Source organism: Macrotis lagotis, chromosome X (assembly GCF_037893015.1).
Source record: "Macrotis lagotis isolate mMagLag1 chromosome X, bilby.v1.9.chrom.fasta, whole genome shotgun sequence".
Classification (NCBI taxonomy): Eukaryota; Metazoa; Chordata; class Mammalia; order Peramelemorphia; family Peramelidae; genus Macrotis; species Macrotis lagotis.
The window spans coordinates 96223921-96247786 of NC_133666.1; the positions used below are offsets into that span (position 1 = coordinate 96223921).

General features: G+C 36.8%; 1 protein-coding gene and 1 pseudogene across 3 annotated transcripts in view; both read left to right on the top strand.

Annotated features, from left to right (window-relative positions):
- KIAA1958 (KIAA1958 ortholog) overlaps positions 1-23866 on the top strand; it is a 250101-nt gene that overhangs the window by 90290 nt on the left and 135945 nt on the right. The window lies entirely within an intron of this gene.
- The window catches only part of LOC141503377 (glyceraldehyde-3-phosphate dehydrogenase-like), a 32163-nt pseudogene continuing 8297 nt past the window's right edge, over positions 1-23866 (top strand).

Below are 23866 nucleotides of genomic sequence, written 5' to 3' on the forward strand. Positions count from 1 at the left end.
ATTCAGTTTTCTCCTGTGCTTCATCTATAAAAGCTCCTTCTACCTGCTCTATTAAATGAAAATGTTCATATGAGTATTCTCAGTGTCATTTTTCTATACAGGAATACATGTAGTTCATCATCATTAAGTCCCTCATATTTTCCTCTTCTCCTCCATTCTCTATGCTTCTCTTGAATCTTGTATTTGAAGATCAAACCTTCTGTTCAGCTCTGGCCATTCCAACAGGAACATTTGAAATTCTCCTGGTTCACTGAAAGTCCATCTTTTTCCCTGGAAGAAGACCTTCAGTTTTGCTGGGTAGTTGATTCTCGGTTGCATTCTAAGCTCTTTTGCCTTCTAGAATATTATATTCCAAGCCCTGCAAGGGTTTTAATGTAGTTGCTGCTGAGTCCTGTGTGATCCTGACCGTAGCTCCATGATAGTTGTGTCCTTCTGGCTGCTTGTAATATTTTCTCTTTGACTTGGGAGTTCTGGAACTTGACTGTAATATTCCTGGGGGTTATCTTTTTTGGTTCTCTTTCTCGAGGAGATCAGTGGATTCTCTCCATTTCTATTTTGCTTCTGCTTCTAGGATATCTGGGCAATTTTCCTGCGATAATTCTTTGAAAATGATGTCAAGGCTCTTTTCCTGGTCATGAATTTCAGGTATTCCAATCATTTTTAAATTATCTTTCCTAAATCTTTTTTCCATATCAGTTGTTTTTTCAATGAGATGTTTCACATTTTCTTCTAATTTTTCATTCTTTTGGTTTTGCAGTATTGATTTCTGATTTCTCATAAAATCAGCAATCTCCCTGAGTTATGTTCTTTGTCTGAAGGATTTGTTTTCCTCAGAGAGCTTTCTTATCTCCTTTTCCATCTGGCCAATTCTGCTTTTTAAACTATTCTTCTCCTTGGCAACTTTTTGAACTGTTTTATCCATTTGACCTATGCTGGTTTTAAACATGTTATTTTCTTCAGCATTTTTTTGGATCTTCTTGACTAAGCTGCTGAATTTATTTTCATGTTTTTCCTGTATCTCTCATTTCTTTTCCCAATTTTTCTTCTTATCTCCCTCACTTGATTTTCCTGAGCCCAATTTCTGTTTTTCTTGGATTCTTTAGATGCAGGAGTTTGTACCTCCTCATCTTCAGATTGAGTATTTTGTTCCTTCTTGTGATCACAGGCAAAATATTTCTCAATGGTGATCCTCTTTTTTTCTCTGCTTATTCATTTTCCCAGCCTGAGCCTGTTTTTGGGGGGTGCTTCCTGAGCTTTTAGGTCACCCCCACAAGGATCTCAGTTTGTGGGGCTCTGTCCTCCCTCCTGGTCTGTGAATGAATATATGCATCCCCCTCTGCCACTGGGCTGAGGTGGGGGGGGTCTGATGTTCTTTGGGGGCCTAGACTGCGATCAGGATCTGAATGTTGTCCGAACCCCAGAGTCCTGTTCCAGGGGCAGAGGACAGAGCTCTGCAGTCTCTTCACTCCCTTCCCTAGGTTCAATGGGCTCATCCCTGGAGGCTTCTGTTTCCTGGGTCTGGACTGCCTTGCCCATGCTGCTCTCTGTGTGCCCTGAGGGCTGGGCTTCATGTGCTCACTCTGGCAGAGGTTCTCCCTGTTGTTCCCCCAAGTTGTGCCTGCTGCTCCCTGGGGTGTAGGTCAGGAAACTGTCCCCACTGCTGTGAGCTGCAGCTCCTAGCATCCTGCGGCTGCCTCTGGGAGGCTGAAGTTCCTTCGCTCTGGTGGGCCACCCCTCAGATCCCATGGAGCCAAGCCTTTCCGCTCTTTTCCAGGTTACCTTGGGTTGGAGAATTGCCTCACTGGATCCCTCTGTGCGTTCTGTCTCTCGAAAATGTAGTTAGAGTCCTTGGTTTATAAATTTTGCTCCAGAGCAACTGAGAGAAGATCCTCTCCTGTTGCCATCTTGGCTCCACCCCCCCCCCCCATACATTCTTTCAATAACTATTTTGCCTTCTGGCTCCATGATATCAGCACAATTTTCCATCATTAAATCCTGTAATATTAAGTCCAGGCGTTTTTTTTTTCTCTTTAGTGTTTTTGGGAAGACCTATAATGCTCAGGTTGTCCCTCCTAAATCTATTCTCGAGGTCAGTGCTTTTGCTGATGAGCTATTTTACATTTTCTTCCATTTTTTTCAGTCTTTTTAGTTTTGTTTAACTGAATTTTGTTTTCTCATGAAGTCATTACTTTTCACTGATTCCATTGTCTTTTTTTTTAGAGAAGAATTTTCTTCATTTATCTTTTGCAACTCTTTTTTTTAGGGTTTTTTTTTTTGCAAGGCAAATGGGGTTAAGTGGCTAGCCCAAGGCCACACAGCTAAGTAATTATTAAACGTCTGAGACGGATTTGAACCCAGGTACTCCTGACTCCAGGGCCGGTGCTTTATCCACTGCACCACCTAGCCGCCCCTGCAACTCCTTTTCCAGTTAGTCAATTCTATTTTTGAAGTTTTTCATTTGCCCAAGTGTAGTTTTGAGAGAATTATTTTCTTTTTTGCATTTGCTCAATTGAGGATCTCAGAGAATTATTTTCATTTTATATTCGTCCAGTTGTATTTTCCAAGGATTTGTTTTCTTGTTACAAGTTGTTAATTTTCTCTTGCAATGTGTTAATTTTTTCTTGAGTTTCTTTTCCCAGTTTTTCTAATTGATTTTTAAACTCCTTCCTGATTCCTTTCTGGACTGAAGACCAATACATATTCTCCTCAGAAATGCTAGATCTTTCTGGGTTAGAATCTATTTCTTCTGGGCGTTTCTCCATTTGCCCCCTTTTGCTGGCATTTCTTCATTTTCCTAGGATCTTGTGTTGGCAGGGGTGGGACTGGCCCTGAGAGGTTTGCTTTTCAAAATCCTGGAGGCTTTGTTTACTTGACTTAGTAATTCCAGATTCTGGCCAGTAGGAGGCGCTGGCTGCTTTCCCTGGCGTATTTGAGGCCCTCAGCAGCAGTGTCTGAGTTGTTTTTGAACTGGGGAAGGAAGTTAATCTCCCTTTCAGCTGAGCCACTCTGTTGCCTACACCTGAGCCTGAGGGGTTGGGTGGGTGAGTGTTTACTGTTAGTTCTGGGTAGAATGCTCAGCAAATGGTATGGAGCTCAGGCACCTTGCCTGGCTGATTATTTTCCAGGTTTGCTCTGCAGCTCTCTGTGTTGAAACTCACCCCTCTGTTGACTGGGGCTCACCAGACCTCCATTCCCCCACCAAAGATTCCATGGCTAAAGTTGGTCCTTGGATTCGCCACTCACCAGAGCTTCTGCTGCTAAGGTGGGTCCTCTGGCTTCCCCCCACTGCTGTCCCTGCACTGGCTCTCTGCTCTCTGCTCCCAGTTCATCCATGGTCTCCTGATATAGACCTTATTGGTAGGTGTTCTTCTCCTAGCTTCTTCTGGGTTTTGTCGATCTAATTTCTGTTAAAAAGGTTTCTTTCATGTTTTTTTTTTTGAGGGGGAACCAGGAGCACTTAGAACAGTGCCTGTCTTCTCTCTGCCATCTTGGTGGGAAGTACACTGATATAATTTTTAAACTTCACGGGGTCAAACATATTTCTGCCTGGGGGATACTTCATTTCCTATGAAATTGACGTGGAAAAACTAAAGTTTCTTTGTTGTAGTTCATCCATTCAACAAGTTCCAGATCTAACTAAATGTATTACCAGTTACTCCTCTTCTCAATCTTCTCCACACAAAACACAAATACATTGATCCTTGGATCATGAATATATAGTCATTCCATCACTTGTTATAACTCAAAGCTTGGCCAGTTTGGGCTCTTCTGGCATAACTTTCAAGAATCCAGGATCACCTTCACACAAGGATGGGCTATTATAGTAGAATTTTAGTAGAAAGTTTATACTTTGTATTTAATGGAAGCTTATTTACCATACCATAGCTAGGTGGCACAATGGAGATGAGTCCTAGACTTGGATTCAGGAAGATCTGAGTTCAAATACTGTCTCAGATAGGTACTCAGTGTGATACCCTGTGCAAGACATATAACCACATTCAAACTTAATTTCCTCATCTATAATAATGACACTTGTCTCTCAGGGTTGCAATTTTAATGCTTTGCAAACTTTATAGTTCTGTATAATTAATAATAATCTAGCCAAAAATGATATAATTCAAAAAGATTGAAAGAGTTTGAAGGCAGATAAATTTGTTCATTGCAGGTGGCAAGGTAAGTGTAGTCTTCTTGGACAGCAGTGCTGTAATATGTAATATAAACTATTCATAGCCTTTGATTCAACATTTTAACTTTTGGAAATGAAATCAAAGAAAGTAAATACAATGAAAAAACTTATCATTTGTGCAAAACAGTGTTCACAGCAGCATTATTTATAATAAGGAAACATTGGAAATTACCCAAATGCCCAGTGATTGTGAAATGAGATCATGAAATGACTTCAAAAGCTAACATGATGGAATATTAAAGAGCTATTAAAAACACACCATTTGGACTGTGTCAAGATAGAGAAACATTTGCTAATTAATGTTCAGTGAAAAAAAATCAAATGCTGTGCAGCACCATATAAATAATATTCCAATTCTGTGTATAGATACATTTGTATTAGGAAAGATCAGAAGAGAATTTGTAGGGATAGAAATGTTGTTTTGGTTGTTGCTCTTATGTCTTTGAAGAGGACCTCTGTCATGGCAGTGTTGGGTACACTGTTCAGCTGTGGCAGATTTGTAGAGATAGAAATCATTTAGAATTGAATGTGCAGAAGAGAGAATACCTTCTTACCATTTACTGTGTGACTTTGGATATGTCTCTTTTCCATGCTTCACTTTCTTTTTCAGTATCAAAATGTGTGGGTTGAACTAGTTAAAATTTAGTCTCTTCCAACTCTTAATCTTAAATTTTTTTTTCTATAAAAACTGTTTTGAGGATTTTGCACCCTGATTTCATCATGTAGGTAATTTCCTATAGGCAGCTTTAATAGAATGCTAAGCCTGCAATTAGAAGGACCTAAGTTCAAATCCAACTTCAGATATTAACTTTCTGAGTGACCCTAGACAATTTACTTAACCCTGCTTGTCTCAGTTTTCTCATTTATAAAATGAACTGGACAGGGAAATGGCAAATCATTCCAATATCTTTGCCAAGAAAACCCCAAATGAGGTCTTAAAGAGTCAGACACCACTGAAACAAATGAAAAACAATTCGTATTTGTAGTGAGATTCCCTGGGGCACTGAGACATTAAGAGAGTTACAGTTTGTGTCAGAGGTAGAGCCTGAATATAGTTCTCTGACCCTATGTAACTACATGACCTGACACTTGCAAAGTCATTTATGTTGTAGGAAAAAGGGATCTGTCCATCTTGTCCCTGAGGATAATGTCAGTTGGTAGCAGTGGAAAAGTTAACAGTGGTAGTAAATCATCACCAAAGAGGCAGGATTATATTCAGTGTTTGAGAAGTCCTTCAAAGACAAAAGAGAGAGAAATTTTAGAATTTCTATCCTTGGTGAATCCTTAATTCTGCACAATAATGTTGAGTGAAGGGAGAAGAGAGAAAACAAGGGGGAAGAAGACCCTATGAGAGTAGGGTTCTGAAGAATAGAAATCTGATCTGCTTTTTTTTTCACCCTATCATCAGCAAAGATGTTACTTGAAGCAACTCATTAGGAGTCCTAAACTGGATTTACAAAGTTTATTTGTCTGAAATAATGTGTTTTCTTTGGCATCAAAACTTGATCTTAGTAAAGGAGATCTTCTCAAAAGTCCTTATCAGCTCTCAGATTCTATTTATATAAGATTGAAATGTTAGCTAGATGTTTTCTAAAAACAAACAGAAAATCAGAGTTGAACTTGCATTGTAGATTTCATTAGATATTTTTTTAAATTTTTTATTTATTTTAGGTTTTTTTGCAAGGCAATGGGTTTAATACACAGTTGGGTAATTATTAAGTGTCTGAGGCTGGTTTTGGACTCAGCTACTCCTAACTCCAGGGTGGGTGCTCCACCCACTGTCCCACCTACCTGCCCTCATAAGATATTTTTTAAAGAACAGATAGTCACCTTCACTATCAGCTTTGCATGATGTGACCACTGAAAAAAATGAATAATGAGGGAGTGTGGCATAATGGAAATTGTATCTGACTTAATGTTGTCTCCATGATGGAAATTGTGTCTGACTTAATGTTGTCTCCATTTGGGATTTTCTTGGCAAAGTTACTGGAATGATTTATCATTTCCTTCTCCAGCCTATTTTCCAGATGAGGAAACCAAGGCAAATAGGATTAAGTGACTTGCCTAGGGTCACATAGCTGGTATCTATGTGGATTTGACCATGTGATAGAATTTGAACTTGGGACTGGATTTCAGCATGTGATGGAAAGAGCATAGCAAATGACCTGAATTCATACCCCCATCTCTGATATTTATCATTATATCCATGTGACTTTGAGCAATTCACTTAACTTCCATGGATCTTAGCTTCCTTATATATAAAAATGAGGGAATAATGACTCTTTAAGCTCTATTTGACTTACAAACATTTGTTCAAAAGAAATCAATTTGTCAGTTCACACAGGAAAAACAATGAAATATAATTAATAAAGTTAGTCCTAGATTCAAACCAAAATTGATAATCAGTTAATCAAGTAGTAGAAATACAAGTACAAAGAATTAATTGATCCCTACCCACACTTTAATTAATTTACAAGAAATATTAGAAATAACACATTAAATAGGGGCAGAGAGGTCCCTTTGTTTAGTGAAAAAAAGAACTGACTTCGGACAGGAAGACCTGGGTTTAAGTTGTGCCTCTGAAACATCCTACCTGTTTGACCCTGACCAAATCCCTTTGTTCAAACTCTTAGTGACCCTGTGTGAGGTTTTTTTGGTAAAGATGACTTACCCAGGATCACACAGGTAGTCAGTGTTTGAGACCAAATTTGAGGTCATGAAGATGAGTCTTCCTGAGTCAGTCCCAGTGTTTTATCCACTGCACCACCTCACTGCCTTAGGGAATTCTATAGACTCTATATTGCAGATGGTTCTTTTATCATTAGAAGGAATTTCTGTATTTGGGTTCCTTATATTAATGACATTGCAGTTCCAAGTTCCTATACTTAAGTAAGAGTAGGAGTGAAGGCAAAAACAAAGTCAATAGACAGGCACATATTTTTTTTTTCAGGTTTTTGCAAGTCAAAGGGGTTAAGTGGCCTGCCCAAGGCCACACAGCTAGGTAATTATTAAGTATCTGAGGCCGGATTTGAACTCAGGTACTCCTGACTCCAGGGCCAGTGCTCTATCCACTGTGCCACCTAGCTTCCCCCAGGCACACATTCTTTTAGGAGACTAGTGGGCTTTATTGACCAGGGATATACTGAAGAATTTTGTTTTGATGACATCAGTTTAGATAGGAGTAGGGAAGGTACATAAAAATATTGAATACTTCTTCTTACTTCTACTTATGTCATTGACCATTTAGCCTGTCAATTAGCATAAAGCTATTGTGGTGGCTAGTGACAAGGATTATAAGACATAATTTCCTCTTTTTCCTCTTCTTCTCACCTGTTGATTTGGAATCTCCAGAATACCAAGATTTGAACTGAGAAGTTTTCTTTCTTTTTTTCCCTTTTGGTTTTTGCAAGGCAATGGGGATAAGTGACTTGTTCAGAATCACACAGCTAAATGAGTATTAAGTGTCTGAGACTTGATTTGAACTCTGGTCTCCTTTCTCCAGAGCCAGAGTCTATCCACTCTTCCACCTAGCTGCCTCCTTGAAAGTGTTCTTTGCCCCTTTTCGAGTAGATACTTTGGGGTCTTGAAATGGAGCAGTGCTTGTACATGTCCCATTCAGTCCTAGTTAGCATCCCAATGACTACCTAAGATGTCTACCCCTTACGACTCTGTCTGACACACACACACACACACACACACACACACACACACACACACTCTTTCTTCTTTTAAATGGCAAAGCTTCCCAGCACCCTATAAATTCTACTGCCTGGGTAACATGGCAATTTTGGCCTAGTTTTCCATTAATCAGAAAAGAATGTTGGCAGTTGTATCAACTTTCTCAGCCTTCCTATCTCCAGCATATTACCATAGATATCTTCATAGTCACTCAGAAAGGGAAAATTTTGCCAGCAAAGGAGGAATACTTTATCTTTTATCAAAAGCAAAACTTGCTGTCTTTTTATTCATAGTTTTGGGGGTTTTTTTGCATTGGGTAACCCAGTTTTGGTCAATTCCTCAATGATTAATAAACATTATTGTGTTCTTCTTATAGTAATACCTTAAGGTGTCAGCCTGGTACATGCCTTCAGTATAATAACATTGAAGCATTCTCTAGTAGGTGTAGAACCATAAAGATGCAGAAAATAGAACTGAAAATATAAAGGTTGGGGAAGAAAAATGACAGTTTTTTCCAGTTTGGGTAGGGAAACAAACAAACACAATCTTTTTTAATATTTATGTTAAGCCCTTCAGTTTTCAAGGTTTTCCCGGGGCTCTCAGTCTAACAGAGTTTGAGGCACACCATCTGTCTTCTTGGGAGATGCTCTGCTTTTTGCTGTCAATATGATATTTTTCAAAACATTAACCCACTAGATAGCTCAGCTTCTCTTATTTGACAGAAATAATTATGCTAGAGTTTAGCTTTGTTGTCCTTTTTCCTGATTTTCCTCTATAAAACAAATCTCATTTTTACTGTTATCCTTTGTTTTCACATCATTTTTATTCCATTCACTATCTAGGGATACTATCCAGTAGATGTTGATGAATCAATCAGTTAACAAATACTTTCGAAGAGCTTACTGTGATCCAAAGACTGGAATGTTCCCTATTCCCAATGAGTTTACATTCTAATGTGGAAGATAAAATATACAGCATAAAAATAAAGTTAATAAATGCAAATCTGAAATGGGGGAAAGCAGCTCTGCAGTTTAGTAAAATTAACCAACATATCAGTTATGTCTGATAGTAGATGGACTATCCTATTCCTAAGGTACCTTATTTTTCTGCAAAGAAAGCAACTATTATTCCTCAACTCTTTTCTGGAATAAAACTTGGTCATTATAATTCAAGACTATTTTTGTTGATCGATTGTTTCAGTTGGGTCCATCTCTTCATGACCTCATTTGTAGGCTATCTTAGTAAAAATACTGGTGGTGTTTGCCATTTTTTTCTCCAGCTTGTTTTACAGATGAGTAAACTAAGGGTTAAATGACTTGCCCAGAGCCACACAGCTAGTAAGTAAGTGTCTGAGGTCAGATTTGAACTCCAGTATTAATGAGTTCAGGTCCCAAAATCTTACCACTGTATCACCTAGCTTACTTCTACTGCTTAATTTTACTTTTTATCCTTTCTATTTATATTGTAATCTTTTTGTATTTGTTTTGCTGAATCTATTTACTTCATTTTGCATCAATTCCTCATCTTTCCAAGATGGTCTGAATTTTTCATATTTCTTTATTGCTTCTTATAGCACAGTAACACTCAATTATACTCATCTGCCACAGTTTGTTTAGTCATTTCCATTTTCTGTATATTTACTTTATAGATTTTTGTTACAGCAAAAGTCTTATAATGAATATTATTTTTTACATGTACATTGGCCCATTTTGTATCTTACATTCTTGGGTTATTTATCTAAAAGGTTATATATCCCTTAATCAAAGAGTAAATTTTGGTCAGTTTTTTAATAGCACAATTCTAAATTGCTTTCTAGAATGGAAAAACTGATTCATAGCCCTACCAATAGCATATATGTTTGTCTTTCAAGAGATTTAGCGGAAGATTCCAGAATGGTAGTGACTTTGGGGCAGGTTTCCAAATTGTTTTCTGAAACGACTGTATCAACATTAATATTAATTGCCCTTTTTTCTATAGTCCCTCCAACATTTATCATTTTTTGTCCATCTGATAGATAGGCATAATGTTAATTTATTGGAAATTCTCAAATTATGATTAATTTGCAGCATTTTGTATATTTGTTAACTTAGATTTTTTTCCCTTGAAACTGCCTTTTAACATGCATGGTTTATCAGTTGTTCTCATTCTTATAAATTTTTATCATTTCCCAAGATGTGTTTTTTAAAGGGGTATTGGTATGGATAGAATTTGCCATTGCAGTCTAATAACACTTTCTGGAATATTTCTTTTTCCCTCTTTTAAATTATGTTTTCTCTTTCTTTCTAGTTCCTACATATACACCAGGCAACTATTGAAGCTATAAATAAAAGCAGTGAGGGAAGATGGGTAGCCTTTTTTATTCCTCTTTTTATTAAATTTGTTTGTGATCTATGTAAACCATTAACTGACTGTGCTGCCTACATAGTCTCGCATTGATGTGTAACCATTAAGAAAAGAAAAGAAGTCACAAGTGTATCCTAGAAAGGTTGGCTCTCACTTTAACAAGTAAAAAAAGGTTATCACAATTGCTGTGTTGAATCTAAATTTCATTCAAAACCAGATTTTTAGGGAACATCTGTATAGTGCACTTCACTGTGGGGGTTAACACAAAGATGAATAAGATAATATCCTTGCCTTCTTAGAGTTTAAAGTAAAGGGAGAGGCAAGACATACATATACATATACATGTATATACATATATATGTGTGTATATATATATATATATATGTGTGTGTGTGTGTGTGTGTGTGTATATATAAATAATCCATGACATGTTAGAAGGGGACCTCAGAGGAAAGTTGAAGGGAATTAGGAAAAGAGAATTAGGAAAGCTTCTTGGAGGAGGAGGTGGCATGAATTAGAGAGCTTAATTGAAATGGAAGTCAGTTTCATAAAGAATAGAAATTTACTCATCTTTATTGATTTTCGAAAAATATATTCACATAAGCACAAATGTAGAGCACTCAATATTTATGCACCAAAAAATTTGAAGGATGATAAAGTTCGCAAACAAGGTGTCTGGCACTGCTGCAACAAAGTATAAATCTTGCTATACTTTTTTGTTTTACTGCATCTGAATGTTATTTCAATATGATGTGAATTTTTTAAAACTGATGACATTTTAATATTTTATCATTTAACTATTTTATAATAAATCAAATGAGATAGTGCATTTAAAGTATTTTGTCAACCAAGGAAGCTCCTTAAACTATGAAAACCCCTTATACTTAAGAATGATTACTGGCAATATCAGTAAGGTTTTGGGGGGCAGTGTGGCTCAAGAGTGATGGGTATTTATAAAAATGAGAGTAGGTAGTCATTTGTTTCCATATGGAACTCACTGCTGTTATGGATGAAGTGATCTTGCCCTTCTGGATTTTGACTCTTGTGTCACTAAATATTTCCTCTACATTTCTGGCATTTTCTTCAAATACTTGACTTTCTGGCCCATGCCCTTTAGGCTGTTCCATTTTTGCTTCCAAGGGAGCTTAGCAGAGGACAGTATTCAAATACAGATAAAGAAATATCCTTCCAAAAAGACATTCATAAAATTTACTCTACAAGTCATAGAATTTTAGAATTGGTAGGGACTTTAGAACTGGTTTTCTAATTCAATCTCTCATTTCATATATATAAAGCAGGTGAGCCTGGACCAGGCTAAGTGACTTTCTAAGGTCAAAACAATTGTAAACAACAGAGCTCAGAGAAGAATTCAGGCCTCCTGAATTTTAGTTGTATTTTTCCCATTGCACTATTTATAAGCACTTTTATCAGAAGGGATTTCTCATTCAGTAGCATTTTTATCATCACTATCAGCAAAGTGTCTGTCAGTACAAAGAAACAATCCAATTGTATAGAACCAAGTCAAATAAGGAGATTTGTAAAATGAGATTTTATTTAGAACAACAAATAAAAATAGTCCAGGGAACACGGATATTTTTCAGCATAGAACAAAGACCTTCTGAAATTTTGCCAGTAAAGCATGGTAAAGCAAAAAATATATACTGAATCCTAATTTCCTATTAATTTCCATTATAAATTTATAGATCGATATCTGAGGAAAGGCATATGCCCCAAGACATCCTCTTCCTCATATATTCATCAAATAAGAACTCATGTTTATATAAATCATAGTTTTTGAATTAGAAGGGACTTTACAGGACCTTACAGGTTATCTTCATTTTGCAGATAATTACAGTGTTCTTTTGGGTTACCTTCCATCTTGTACGTGGAGGTAAAGTCCCCTGGAAGATGGTTATTCCAGGTTCAAACTTTGTTCTCTTAAAGCAAGTGAATCTCCAATAATCTGCTGGTCTTTTAATACAAAGTAAGAGGATACATAACTTTTCAACAGAGCTATTTACTGGAGTAGCATAATTTTATAAGAATAATAGAGGCAGCTGTACAGCATAATTGATAGAGCACCGACCCTAGGAGTCAAGGAGGACTTGAGGGCAAGTCACTTAACCCCATTGCCTTGGAAAACACCTAACAATAATAATAATTATAATTATTATTATCATTATTATAGCAGTTAGCATTTGTATAATGCCAGCTATATGCCAGCATTAGGATGTTTATCAGAGCTTTCTCCCTAAAACACAGACACCCTTGCCAAAAATATAGACACCATCAATAGGGAAGTAGAATGATAACAAATGAGAATATCTCCAAATATGGAATATATGTGAAGAAGCAGGCTATTTAACAATATATGTCTTCTTGTAACAGTGTTGTGCATCCTAACTGGTCACAGTGATTCGTCTTGCTGGGTATATAGATCCACTTCTTCATAATAGTCTTTCAGCTTTTTTCTTATGCTTCATTATAGTCTCTTCTGGCCCAGATGAGGTTTTTGCCTATTGCTAGGTTCTTTTAGGAATAACCAGAGTCTTTATACCATGACCAGTAGGAAGCTCTCTCTGTTTGGCCCTTACCAGTTTTAATGACATCCCTGCTGGAGACACTTATGTTTATGTTTTCTAACCACATCTCCAGGATCAGTAACACCTACTTTATCTATCTATCTGTCTATCTATCTATCTATCTATCTATCTATCTATCTAGGTTTTTTGCAAGGCAATGGGGTTAAGTGGCTTGCCCAAGGCCACAAAGCTAGGTAATTATTAAGTGTCTGAGGCCGGATTTGAACTCAGTTCCTCCACTGCGCCACCTAGCCACCCTAATTATACCTGTTTTTAAAGTCTGACCATGGTAGCTCATAGAAATAAATATTTATTGTTTCTTCCAAACTTAAAGTGTTTCCTGACCCTTTTATATATCAATGTCATGCCATACTAGTCTAATAGTGTTAAAAGTTGCAAATGAACCAAGATTTCACTCAATTTATAGCAATTATCAAAATAACTATTTAAAGAAAAAACATTGTTTGGTTCTATCATTATCAAAAACAAAATTCAAAAGAATTCAAATTCACTTAATTTCAAATTAAGTAAAAAAAAAACACTTCTTATTTTAAAAAATTGAAACAAAATTGCCACATATTGGTGGAAGGGGAGGAAAAATAGAAAATCTTCTGGTTCACTGAATTAGTTACCTGATGCTGCAAGTTGATAATGGCAAAATTCTACATTGGGTTAGTATAGATAGACACATACATGTATGGGAAAGCAACCAAATGGCAAGCATCAAAAGATATATTGTCCTTGTTTTTCTCAAGATCCATTCCCCAATGAAATTGAAACAAGTACCTTTCACCTTTGAAAGCATTGGGGCTTAATATTGCGTTCAAAGAAAATAAGACTCTTTCCCAATAATGGCCTTCTTTCAAAAATGTGATGTTTTGATTTGATATTTAGGAAGGAAGCTTATTTTAGTGGAAAGAGCATCACACTTGAATTCAGAATATAAGCTTTTCCATTTTTAGCTGTATCATTAATTAGAACATGACAAAATCTCTTATCCTTTCTGATAAACATCTATAAAGTAGAGACATATGCACTACCTATATCTAATAGTTTATGTGAGGAAAGTTTTTCAAAACCATAAAGCATATGTGTGTGTGTGTGTGTGTGTGTGTGAGAGAGAGAGAGAGAGAGAGAGAGAGAGAGAGAGAGAGAGAGAGAACTGTTATTTATGGAGCCTATATGATAAGTTATGTGGTTTCAGCTAATGATTCTTCAAGTATGTTAAATGATTTTACATCTCTACCCTCCTGTTAAAGAAATTCATCCAGAATTACAAAGGGTATTAATCTTGCTAATGTGCTCATTTCTGTAGTTGCCTCCAAGGTCAGTGGAACCCTTTTAGGTGCCTTACAGTACTATGGACCAAGAATAAGAAAGCCTAAATCTACTTACTTTATAAAAATGTCAGCCCTAATCATGGAAATAATTACTGATTAATTTGGGGAAAATTGAATTTGTGGTGTGCCAGTGGTAGTTGTGGCTTTCTTTCCTTCCTTTTTGGGATATGTAATGATTGTATGATTCGTATATACATGTCTGTTTTGCTCCAGATTCATAAAAATATGATTGGTTTGGAATTGGAAAGGGAATATAAGCTTATTGGGGGTAGAATGGATAGGAACCCTTGAGGCTTTGTAGTCCAACCTCATCATTTATTTTGTAGATGAATAAACTAAAGTTGGGAGGTTAAAGTGACTTGCCAACATTATCCTGGGTAGTATGTGTCAGAGGCAGAATTTGAACTAAACTTTTGCAATTCTGGGATTAATTTTCTTTTGTTTTAATATTTATTGCATCATGCATTGGCAGTCTGGGGAAGAACTTCAACCCATTCTCAGAATAATAGCTTTTTTGAAAAAGCATAATTGAAGGAATCATTAAATTTTGTTTAGAGGTTATTGGAAATAAAGATGTGCAGTTATCCCTTCCACATTGCAGTTTTCCCCATTGTGGTTTTGACCTGTTGTAAATAGGCATAAGAAATTAAATGGAATTTTGGGGGAGGGGAATTTTGCTGAAGTTGCAAATGACCCAGCAGATGACACAGAAAAACTTTAGAAACTTAGAAATGCATAAAATATATGTATAGTATTGTATCATGTAGCCTATGACCAAATGATTTTACAATAAGTTTCTGTAAACACCTCATAAAAGAAAAAGAAAAAATCAAACTGTTGTGAAGGTAAAGTTAAAAATTTTTGCACAGATTCTCCAGAGTGGCACCCAAGCCCCTAACCCCTGCAGTGCAGAAGAAATAACTTTCCTTTTTTTTCTACTCTTATGTTCACACCTGATTAAGAAGTCCTGGTAGAATTCCTCTTTTACATGATAATCTTTTAGATGCTCAAAGAGCTATAATGTCTCCCTAAGTCTTCTCCACACCAAATATCCTTGAACTTATCCTTCTCTAGCATGATTTTTTTTTTTTTAGGTTTTTTTGCAAGGCAATGGGGTTAAGTAGTTTGCCTGAGGTCACACAGCTAGTATTAAGTATCTGAGGTCAGATTTGAACTCAGGTACTCCTGACTCCGGGGCCGGTGCCCTATCCACTGCGCCACCTAGCCACCCCACCACCTAGTCACCCCTCTAGCATGATCTTGAATCACCTCACCATCATAGTTCTATCTTCTGGACAAGGTTCACCTTGATAATAGCTCCCCAAAAATATGGTTCTTAGAACTGAAAATAAGCCAAGTCAAGTCAAAATCATGTCTGCTAGGCATTATGCAGTGGGCTGGGAATACAAAGAAGGTGAAAAATAATTTCTGTCCTCTAGAAGTTTCCAATATAAAAGAGAAAACAAAGTTCAAATAGCTACATAGCAAAAAAGATGTGACCTGACTAGAGCAGAATATAAACAGGACCATGCCCTTCCTAATTCTGGACCATAGCAACCTAGTTATGTAGTCAAGGAATAAAATAGAGGCAATATGATAGCAAATGAAATATTGAATTTAGAGGCAGGAAGACCCAGGTTCATATCCCATCTGAAACTAATAGTAATACCAAGGAAGGGCAAGTTCATAACTACTTTCAGCCTGTTTCTTCTTTTATAAAATAATAATTAATACTGATAATACTCACTTATAGGGTTATTGTGAGAATCAGATGAAAAAATGTGTTTCAAAGGACTATGTAAACATCGTCTTATCTCTTTATCCACTAGGATAATATGAGTCATTTTGAGAAGTACTTTGCTGAAATCTAGATATGCTGTATTTGCAGTGTTCCTTTGAGTTAGTAGCTTTTTCAAAATAGCAAATAAGATTTGCTGAGGAGGGTGTGTTCTTCTTTAAAACAAACAAACAAAAAATTGGTGCCATTTTCATTACATAATTTCCAGCTGCCACCATCACTAACTCTTCTCAACCCTTCCCTAGTTAAATGCTTGCATGTAACAAAGAAAAATATGAGTACAATCAACAGACAAAAAGACCACTTCTGACAGAATATGAAAAATTTTGCACATTGAGCATGGCACTTATCTTCCAAGAGAAAGGAAAATATGTTTCATTATCTTATCTGTTTAGGCCACCAAGATCAATCCTCCCAATTAACTAGCATTCATCTGCCTCTTGTTTTCATTTACATTAATGTAGTCATAAATGTATATATTATTTTCCTGCTTCTTTCTTACCTCATTTCATAAAATCTTCCCAGGTTTCTCTGCATTGCTGCGTTGCTTATATTTGTCATTTCTTAAAGTAGAATAATGCTTCATTATATTGAGCCTCAACAGGTTTTTCAAGCTATTCCCTAACCCATGGACATTCACTTTGTTTCTTTTTTTTACTGTTTTGCTTCCATATAAAAGAACTTCTGGGTGCATTTGTCCTATGTACCTTTGGTCTCCTTGGAGCATGTACTCAAGTAATAGATCACTGCCTCAAAGAGTGAAACAGATTAGTGACTATCCCCCTTTTTGTGTTTTTATTTCCAGTGCCCAGACAATACCTGGAACATAATAGGTGTTTAATAAATTATTGATGGATTGATCATTCATAGTGATCTTCCAGGTTGGTTGAACTGTCAAATCTTCCTTCACCAATGGTATGCTTGTCTTCCTATAGGCTCACCAACCTGAAAAGTGATTTCAACTCACTATCTTTGCCAATTTTATAGATATGAGGCAAAAATAAAATCATTTTTTAAGTTTGTATTTCTTTTATTAATGATTTAGGTTATTTTTTAATATGATCGATTCATTACTTTTTTGAAAACTTCTTATCTTTTGACTATAAATCTATTTAGTTTTGTACATACCTTAGATGAAGATTGGTAGAAGTGGTTTATATTCATAATTTGATTGATGTGCAGAAATCTCCTAGTGTTGAAATTTCTGTACCTCCATACAGATTTGCTACTCTTCTATACTTAGTCACGTAGAAGAATTATTTGACACATAGAGAGGCTATGATATGCTCAGGGTCATACAACTTAACAATGGCTCAGAATTAAGATTTGAACCCTGAACTTCCTGATGTGCAGGCTGACTTACTTTCTACTAAACAATATTCCTACTTTTGTTTTAACTTCCATATTTTATCAGATATAATTCAAAGATATATTTTGGCAGTTATTTTTATTCTTTTTATGGAGATTTTGTTCATGTAAAAATTAAAATTTTATAGAATTGAAATTACTTCCTTTTAGTCTTCATAATTCATTAGTTCTATCACTATTTGTTTAAAAATCTTACCTCTTAGCTCTCAGCTCTTCTCCAAGCTCTCTGCTAGGATCTGCTGCTCTCATCAGTTGTATTCCTGAAACAAGATCGTGAAGGTCAGAGTCAACGGATTTGGCCACATTGGGTGCCTGGTGACCAGGGCGCATTCAACTCTGGCTGAGTAGATGTTGTGACCATCAATGACCCCTTCATTGACCTCAACTACATGGTTTATATGTTTCAATCTGATTCCAGCCATGGAAAGTTCAAGAGCACTGTCAAGGCTGAGAATGGAAAGCTGGTGATCAATGGAAAAGCTATTATCATCTTCCAGGAGTGGGATCCCACCAATATTAAATGGGGTGATGCTGGAGCTGAGTATGTTGTAGAGTCCACTGATGTCTTTACCACCATGGAAAAGGCTGGGGCTTACTTGAAGGTTGGAGCCAAATGGGTCATTATCTCTGCCCCTTCTGCTGGTGCCCCAATATTTGTGATGGGAGTGAACCATGAGAAATATGATAATTCCCTTAAGATTGTCAGTAATGCCTCCTGCACTACCAGCTGCTTGGCCCCCTTGGCCAAGGTCATTCAAGACAACTTTGGCATTGTGGAAGGACTCATGACCACAGTGCATGCTATTACTGCTACCCAGAAGACTGTATGGTCCCTCTGGCAAGCTGTGTTGTGATGGGCATGGTGCTTCCCAAAACATCATCCCTGCTTCCACTGCATCTTCCAAGGCTGTAGACAAGGTCATCCCTGAAATGAATGGAAAGCTCACAGGCATGGCTTTCCATGTTCCCACTCCCAATGTATCTGTTGTGGGTCTGACCTGCCGCCTGGAGAAACCTGCCAAATATGATGACATCAAGAAAATGGTGAAGCAAGCATCAGAGGGACCCTTGAAGGGCATCCTGGGCTACACAGAGGACCAGGTTGTATCCTGTGACTTTAACAGTGACACCCACTCTTCTACCTTTGATGCTGGCACTAGTATTGCCCTCAATGACCACTTTGTCAATCGAGTTATAGGTTATAGCAACCATGTAGTCAACCTCATGGTCTTCTTGGCCTCCAAAGAATAAAATGGGAAGCCATGGATGAATCTTCATCCCCAGCCCCCCCCAAAAGTTACATCACTGGGGAGACCACATCCTTAACATGTGTTCCTCTACCAGGGATTCTGTACCCCATTCACATCCTTGTCCTGAAGCACCCCTATAGTAGGGGGAGAAGTCTGGAGTCCTTTATTGTGTACCATCAATAAAGTCACCATATTCAGTGAAAAAAAATCTTATCTCTTAGATATCAGTTATTTACCATTTTCTGTCCTTTTCTGTGGTGTGACTGTTTTTAGAGTTGCATATCTATTTGGAGATTATTTTGGCATGTAACTTAAGGGTCTAATCTAAACCTAATTTCTGCCAAAATCCTTTCTTTGCACTTTAAAAATAATTTATTTATTTTTAACATTCATTTTAAGACATTTTGAGTTCCAGTTCTTTGCCTCCCTCCAGCTCTCTCCCCCTTTCATTGAAAAAGCAAACAGTATATCAGTTATACATGTGAAATCATGCAAAACGTATTTCCTTATTAGTCATGTAAGTGAAAAAAATATACTTCAATTTGTACTTAGAATTCAGCAGTTCATTCCATCCCCCTACAAATGCCCCATGGCATTTTTGATCATTCATTCAAAATTGTCTTAGATTGCTGAATTGATAAAAGTAGCCAAGTCACTTCATTTTGTATCAGTTCTAAAATGTCTTTCAAGGTTTTTCTGAAACCACATTGTAGCAGTTTCTGTTGAATTGAGTCCTCCTTGTAAGTGGTTTGTAATGTTGGGTTTGATTTCTTTAGGTTTTGCTTTTTCAGCCTTAGCACATTCTTTTTTTGTTAAAGCCATCCACAGACTTTAAGTGATCTTTGCACTCCCACACTCCCATTCTGCTGATCTCCTATCCCTTGGACTAAATAACGATTTTGGGTTTTGCCAGGAATTTAAGTTGAGATCACCAATATTGTGACCAGTTACCATTCCAAGGATGAATCTTCTAATACACCTGACATGGTCATTCAGTTCCCTTGGAAGATCTCCATTGCTAGACTCCTCCCTACCTTCTGAGGCAGTGATTCCTTTTTTTTTTTTTTGAAAGACGAACATTAGTTTTTCTTTACTTTGAGCTGAAATTTGTCTCCTTTTACCTTCTCTTTTTTCTAAGTTCTGTCCTGTGGGTTTTAAAATCCCTCAGTCAGCTAGCATTTATTAAGTATCTGCATGTGTGCTGAGCCTGATCTTGGTTCCGGGGATACAAAGAAAAGCAAAACCAGTTCTTGCTCTCATAGAGTTCAGTCTAAACAGAATACATCTAATCTTTTATGTGCAACAATCCTTAAAATATATGAAGTTGATTTGATATGGAAGGCATGATGGCACAGTGGAAAAAGTATTAACTTCTGAAGACTAGAGAAACAGCTTATTATTTATATGATCTATGGGTAGTCATTTGCCATCCCTATTCATTTTATTTTTTTATTAATTTTTCTTTTTGTTTTTTGTTTTTTTTTTTTGCAAGGCAGTGGGGTTAAGGGACTTGCCCAAGGTCATACAGCTAGGTAATTATTGTGTCTGAGGTCATATTTGAACTCAGGTCCTCTTGACTCCAGGGCTAGTACTCTGTCCACTGTGCCACCTAGCTGCCCTGTTTCTTCATTTAAAAAACAAAGTAGTAGGACTAGATGACCTTTCATATCCCTACAGCTCTAGAACTTTGTTCATAACCCCTCAAATCTTTCCTTCTCTGCTCTAAAAACATCCCTCTTCTATTCACTTTTGTATTGACCTACTTTGACATTTCAGTATCCTTCCTAAAATGGGATGCATAGAACTGAACACATCACTTTCAGTACGTCTAACTAGAGCAGTGTATAACAAGAGTTTATTGGACCTAGAGTCAGGTAGATGAGATCAAATCCACCCTCAGTCACTTCCTAATTGAGTGACTTAGAGCAAGCCATTTAACCTCTTTCTGCCTTGGTTTCTTCAACTATAAAGTGGGGATCATATGCTTATATTTCCCTGTGACCTACTGTTTACTCATTTTTGATATTTTGGAAATCCCAGATAGATGTTAAATTGTTATATGTTGTTACTCATTGCTAGCACTTAATAGAAGCTCATTAGTGCATAAATGGAGGAGGTTCCTGAAGCAAGTTATTTTGAGGTAGAGACTGGAGTTTTCTATATTATACTGACTTTTAAATGAATTCAAACGGTGATTGATAACTTCTACTTTATTGAGCATTTTATTATTTTATTATTTATTTTGGCAAGATGTTATATTGCATAATTAAATTCTAACTATCATGACATAGCTATTTATACAATGTTTAATTTCTTATTGCTTAAAAAATGAAATATTAGCTCTGGTAACTGGTTATTTTCATATTAGAGGTATGTTTGGAATACAGAAACACAGAATGGTAGAACTGGGCATGGTTTAGAGACCATATTGTCCAACCTCCTTATTTTACAGGTAATATTTAACCTCTGAACTAGAGAACAATGAGGGAGAAGAGAATTTCTTTCTTCCTGGCCCCAAAATCAACCAGATCATTGGAGCTACTGGACCATTAGTAAATAACTTATCCATCTCAGAGTAGAAACATAGAAACAAGGACAGGCACAGATCAGACTCAGTAACTTACAGAAGAAAGCAGTTTTGAGGATTTTGATCCATTGCTATAGATTCAATAAAGGAACAGGCACGAAAAGATCAGCTGAGCCGCCCACCCAGAATTGTGTGAGGATTCTCCAGAGAGAGGACCAGATCACACAAAGGAGTTTTGGGTATTGCACCATTTGCCCCAGTTGCCCTACACTTCATTTTTGTGGTACTGTAAATTTCAGCCCACTAATGAGTGCAAACTGGGGGAAGAAACCTAGATGGGATATTGTTGCTGTTCAGTTGTTTCAGTTGTGACTGACTCTTTGTGAACCCATTTGACAAAGATATTTGGAGTGGTTTGCCATTTCCTACTCCAACTCATTTTACAGGGAGGGAACCTGAGGCAAACAGGGTGAAGTGCCTTACCCAGGCTCACACAGATAATATGTCCAAGACCAATTTTAAACTCAGGTCCTCCTGACTCCAGGGCGAGCACTTTATCAGCTGGGATACTATACTGATTCTAAAGGAAAAGTTAGAGCTAAAACTTCGGTCTCCTGATTTTCTTTCCTATTAGGAAATTTCTAAGAAAAAAATCATTCTCTCTAGCTTTTCAAATGTGAATTCTGTTATAATTCTGAAATTAGAAATATATTCATTACTCATATTCAACTTTGAAAATCATAATGTTTTGGTAATACATCTGTATCAGATTTAATTTGTAAACAGCATTGATCAAAAGCTTTCAAACATACTGTGGATGATTAGAGATTGAGGATTAGAATACTAAAAGATTTTAACTGGATTTTTGTTGCATTAAAGATAAAAGCCTCTGCTAAAACCTTTGAACAATCAAAAACTGTACTTTAAACTGGCAAGCTTTGGTAGGAAGATCCTACATAGTTGGAAGGGTTTGAAATATAGACCCAGGTGATTGATGATGGTCATCTGAGGAGCTACCTCACTAGTTAAGAAAGGATCCTCTTTAGAAGGTGATGGATTTGTTTAGCCACCCCTACTCATAAAAGATCAAAACATATTTTTATTAAATTATTTGTTTTGCTATAAATGGCTCAGAAATAATCCAGAATGATTAAAATGATATTCATTAAGATGTCATAATTAAAGGACCATCTCTTTCTCTGGGGTAGAGGGGCGTCGAATCCTGGAAATGCTGGATCTTATATGCATTCTGAAAAGCTAATTCCTCCCCTTTTGCGCCAGTCATTGACTAGGGTCAAAATCTAATTGATACATTCACCCCCATTTATATGTTTTCCCCAAATGAGTACAAGGGAGGGAACAATGATATTCTTGAGCATGTGCAAAGGAGAAGGACACAGGACCTGATCTATTCTCAGGTTTTGATCAGGTAAGTCTTTTGTCCTATACTCACATTCTAAGATAGGCAGACCCAGTTTTTGTAATGTAAATTAACAATCTCCCTTCACATTTTTGTGGAACCCAACCACACCCACATTTTTCTTACAGTTTCACTTTTATTTCTTTAACTTTTTCTTTTTTTATTTATGTTTCCTTTCATAATATATTTTGCTTAATTGTACATGTATAACCTTTATCAAACTGTTTGCCTTCTCAATGAGGTGGGATGGGAAGGAATATAGGAAATAATTTAGAACTCAAAATTATAGAAGACAAAGATTAAAATTTGTTTTTACATGTAACTGGAAAAACTTTCAAAGAAATTTTAAATCTTAAAAAGAAATATGGGGGCGACTAGGTGGCATAGTGGATAAAGCGCCGGCCTTGGAGTCAGGAGTACCTGGGTTCAAATCCAGTCTCAGACAATAATTACCTAGCTGTGTGACCTTGGGCAAGCCACTTAACCACGTTTGCCTTGCAAAAACCTAAAAAAAAATGGGAAAAAAAATATGGTAGTGAGCAAAGGCAGCTCTACCCCTCATAGCTTCTGAACCAAACCATGGGATACAATGTCATTAGAAGCTTTTTCAATTTCTGTAATTAGGATAATATACAAGGGTCAGAGATCCTCTTTGTTCTAACAGTCTTCTCGCCATTACATTACATTAACTGAAATAACTGACAAGACTTGAGTATGGAATGAGGTGTCTGCCACAATGACTTTTACCTTTAGAACCCAATCATTTTTCTCATTTAGACCATACAATTAAGAACCATGCCCCAAAGTTTATTAAATTGTGCCTGTTAACTCCAGAAATACTACCACTGTACCTCAATGATATCAAAGAAAAAGAAGAAAGGACTCTTATGAACAACAATGTAAGAGCTCTTTTTGTGGTGGCAGAGAATTGGTAACCAAGGGGATGCCTGTGAATTGGGGAGTGATTGAACAATTTATAGTATATGAATGTGATAGAATATGTTTGGGTTTTTTGCAAGGCAAATAGGGTTAAGTGGCTTGCCCAAGGCCACACAGCTAGGTAATTATTAAGTGTCTGAGACCGGATTTGAACCCAGGTACTCCTGACTCCAAGGCCGGTGCTTTATCCACTACGCCACCTAGCCGCCCCAATAGAATATATTTTACTGTAAACAGTGATAAAGAGGATGGTTTCAGAGAGAACTTGAAGTCTTGTATGAACTGATGCCATATGAAATGAGCTGAACCAGGATAACAATTTATACAATGACATTAATGCTGTAAAAAGAACCAACTTTGAAAGATAGAGGATTTCTGATTAAATGACCAGCCAACTTTCTAGAGGATTCATGATGAAATATGAAAACTACCTTC